The sequence below is a fragment of the Pteropus alecto genome, unplaced genomic scaffold (assembly GCF_000325575.1).
Source record: "Pteropus alecto unplaced genomic scaffold, ASM32557v1 scaffold101, whole genome shotgun sequence".
Classification (NCBI taxonomy): Eukaryota; Metazoa; Chordata; class Mammalia; order Chiroptera; family Pteropodidae; genus Pteropus; species Pteropus alecto.
The window spans coordinates 4,607,760-4,612,122 of record NW_006432945.1 but is presented as its reverse complement, the minus strand read 5'-3'; the positions used below and the strand labels follow the sequence as shown (position 1 = coordinate 4,612,122).

At 40.6% G+C, this 4,363-nt stretch overlaps 1 non-coding gene across 1 annotated transcript; it reads right to left on the bottom strand.

Moving 5' to 3' along the window:
* Positions 1-3,774: 3,774 nt before the first annotated feature.
* LOC112476529 lies at positions 3,775-3,879 on the bottom strand. The gene has a single exon (XR_003045124.1). It is a non-coding gene; the product is annotated as a U6 spliceosomal RNA (small nuclear RNA).
* Positions 3,880-4,363: the final 484 nt, after the last annotated feature.

Below are 4,363 nucleotides of genomic sequence, written 5' to 3'. Positions count from 1 at the left end.
ATGATGGCTCTGGCTAAATGACACCATCCTGATGGTGGGGTAAACAGAAGTGCTGCTGGAACAGGCGCCTTGGATGCAGCCTGTGTTTTCGGAGAGCTGCTGAAAAGGCGTGTGACTGGGAGGAGCGGGCAGCACGCTCGCGGCTGAGGTCTCGCAAGCGCCTCCTTTATTCTCCCTGAGCTGCTGAGGCCCGGGCCAGGCTGTTGGCTGGAGAATGACCTTCTACACACTCACTGGTACTAGAGTTCATACAGAGATTTAGAACGCGCTTTTAACTCAGTTCTCTCCTTTTCTGAGCCAGGAGACGGAGGCGAAGACAGACCAAATGGCTTGTCCTAGGTCACATGGCCGGTACTGGCAGAGCCGAAATGGGGACTGAGTTTCCTGCCTTCCATGTGCCCCCTGTACTCTGCTGTGCATATGTCCTCATACTGTTTCCTCTGCTCTCAGGTGCCATTGTTTTAATAACAACTGTTTGTTTACTGAGCATTAAAAGGCCCTCTGCTATTATATTACATGTACACATCAGTTTTAATAATTTAGAAATATTAAAATGGGGAAACATGATGGAGAGGTTGTATGGAGGACCGCATAGAAAAGCGAGTTCTGGATTTCAGAAAAACTAGGCTCCAGTTCTACCTCTAGCTCTTACCTCTGATCTTGAGCGAGCTACTTTCCTTGTCTCAGTTTTATCATCTTGGGGTTAAAAATAGTACCTACTTTAAACGTTGATGAGTAATTGAGATAATACACATAGAATACTTGCCACAGTCCCTGGCACATAGCCAGTGCACAGTAAACCTGGACTGTTACTTTTATTTGTATATGTGTTTATTTGTATATGTGTTTGTGTATATATACTGTATCCGTGTAGGAGGAAGGAGGTTGGGGTGGGGGGAGTACTTTAGAGGTGGTGGCAATGCACTTTTGGGGATGGTTGCCTGGTTCTGTTTTCAATTTTCTGAGGCAATACTAAACAAAGTTTATCTATTAATAAGATGGGCTAGTTTTCAAATGTTTGTGCCCTTTTAAAAAAGCATCCTCTTTCGGAGTTTAATAGGAGTTAAGAGAGAGAATTCATGCAAAGTGCAACAAAATGCCCTTTGTGTGTACCCTTCGTGTGTATATATTTGCTTTGCACATATCCAGCACATAGTAACTGTTCAATAAACATCAGAAGCCATTATTATTATATAGAGCTTGTTGTGGAGTTGTGTGAGAAAGTTGGTTCATCTATCTGTATGGTATGTTGATTTTCCAAGTATCCTCACAATGCAGTTGGGATAAATATGATGCATTCTTTCCATTGTACAGATGGAGCAACCAAGAGACTGAAAAGTGACATCACCAACAGGCGGTGACCTAAGGAGTCAGGGCCAGAAGCAGGTCTGGAATACAGACTTCCTGGCTCCCGACCCAGGTCCCCTTCTGCCATGTGGCCTTCACTGGGAGGCTGGAGGGACCAGGGAAGTGTCTGTTTCGGGGCTCTCTCAGTTGCCCTTGGACGTTTATCATCTATTGACTGAATGTTGACCCAAAACACACTAATTCCTGAGGAGACCTTACAGGATGTCCTGTTGAGACTGTTCCTCTTTTTTTTTTTGTCAGTGCTTTACCGGCAGATTAAAATTCAGTAGACCCCATTTGTAGGAAGTCTGATAAAATATTCTCATCTCGATTGCAAACAATTTCTCCATCTGCCGCTTGGCTGAGAGGATCAGACTCAAATACCCTCATGAGAGGGGAGCGTGGTACCAGGCAGAGGAAGGTATAGGAAACAGCAAGGGTTTGTGTCTGGATGCAGTGTCTACCTGGTCTGTTTGTTGTCTGATGGAGCTGAGTAGTCAGCTCTGTTAAGCAGCTGGTTTTTCTTCACCAAATTGACTGAATCTGCCTAAAATTACTGTTGCTTATTATCCGGTATCTTGAAGATGCAATTCTCCGTATGCAGTGCATAAATCTAAGCGCAACAACACATTTGGGGTTGAGCTGTAGGGCATAGATGGGCTAGGTGAGGAAAAGATTGTAGGATATAGGAAGTGAGATCAGAAAAGCTGATTTGGGAAAGGTAAGGCAGTTTGCAAAAGACTTCGAAGGAAGTCAATGCAATCTGCCCAAGAAGGCATTTATAATACCTACTATTTGCAAAGAAATGTTTTGAGGTAAATAGAAAATGAAAAAGACATGATCCGAGATTCGAATCAGTGAAGCATTCTCTATTCAATAATCCTTGTAGGTGCCTATTATGTGTCCGGCACTTTGCTGGATCTTGGAGATATTCTGGTGAAAAAGAAAAACATAGAGCCTATCCTTTTGGAATTTACATCTTAGTGGAAAAGAGCAACAAGGAAAATGTGACCACAGTTTGGGATAAATTCTAAGAAGGGAATGAAGGCGGTTTTGTGATAGAGAGTATCAGCGTAGGTGAGGTGGTACTACTTCAGATCATGGAAGCCTTAAAAAGAGCATTATAGGAAAAGAACATTCCAAATGCAAAGATCTGAGAAGAGATATCTTGCATTCTAGAAGCTACCTGAAAGACTGCATCGTTGGACTGTAGTGGGGAGAAAGATGACCAAGTCAAAAGGGTGTAAGAATCTAGGTAAGAAATGGCAGTGATTGGTAGGATGTGACAGTAGGTTGGAGACAAGAGGATAAATTCAAGATCTTTGGGGTGAAGTGTGAAGGGCGGTAAGATCAATGGCCTTGGCTGAGGAATTAGATATGGGAGTCTGGATTAAGAACTTGGTGTATGGTGGTACCACTTACCATGACAGAAAGGCCAAAGAGGGAATATCTTTGCGGGGAGAGGAATAAAGAATTCCATTTTGGAGGCTGAATGGTTGGAGGGAGACATCCAAATAGACATGCTAAATATGTCTACTTGGTCTTGCGCTCAAGAAGAGGTCTGGATTGAAGATGTATAAACTGCTAATATAGAAAGAAAGAGAAGTCAAGTGCTGTGTGTGTTTAGAGAAAGAAGCAATTAATTTAGACTAGGGACATATAGATCACTTTAGGGGCATGTCAGGTTCAGCAAAGACCATAAGCAAAGGAGCAGAGAGCGGATAGAGAGAGAATTAGAGATATTCCTTTTTTTATATGACAAAAATAAAAGATTGATGATAAGTGATATCAAAAAGAAAAGACGTCTAAATCCTTCCCCAGAGAAGTTAACTGGAAGAAGGGACCAAGTGAGGTCTACTCCATCATTAAGAAAATGAACATTCAACACATTCATTAGATTCTTTTCTTAGAAAACTCCTTTCTGCTCCTGTCCCTTGTCCCTTCCCTCCTTGACGGGTCACACAGACAACTTGCTTCATCGCTTTGCACGGTGCCATCTCCCCTTGAGGATAGAGTCACTAACCACCTTTCTCTGTATCCAAGGCCTGCTTCCTACAATGTTTTGCTATCAAAACTCCATGTTTCCATAGAGACCATGTGTGTTTGGTTTGCCCCAACTCTTTGTGTCCCGTCCCCCCCACCATTTACAGGCATAAAATACACTCTCTTTCTGTCTTCCCTTCTCTCTCACTGTTTTTTTCCAATCAAGAAGGACCTCTTTATTACACATTTATAAAATAATAGAATAATATAATTATTAAAAACAGACGAAATTTTTTTTGGTATCTTGTGTTTCACATTCAATTTTTCAATCATCTTTACAATTTTCAAAACTTGCTTTTTGTTATTCAGAGTTTTCTCCCACAATTTCTACCTTACCCACCATACAAAGCATAACCGAAGAACAAACTATTCAATAGGTTTTAGAAAAATATGGAAAGCTTCACAAATTTGTGTGTCACCCTTGTGCAGTGGCCGTGCTAATCTTCTCTGTATCGTTCCAATTTTAGTGTGTGGGCTGCTGAAGCGACCACCCCTCTCTCTTTTTGTTATGATGGTGTAAAAAAGTAGAACAAAAAAATTTATGAAATAACTGGTGTGTGAAAGATAGAAAACTGAAAAAAAAAAAGAAAATGGATATTCAAGCCACAGAATGAGGAAAAAATATTTGATATATATTTGATAATTATAAAAAATTTGATATATATGATAAAGATCTCATATCCATAATATATAAGGAGCTCCTACAAATCGATGAGAAAACAAACCACAAAAAAAAAAGGGCAAAAATCTTGAACAGACATTTTATAAAACATCATGTACAAATAGCAAGAAACAGATGAAAAGCCGTTAATCATCAGGGAATTGAACATTAAAATCATAGTGAGCTACTATTTCACACACATGAAAATGGTGTTGCTAAAGCCCAAAAGACTGCCAATACCACATGTGAGGATGTGGGGCAACCTGAACTTTGACACATTTGTTGATAAGAATATAAAATGACCATCATACA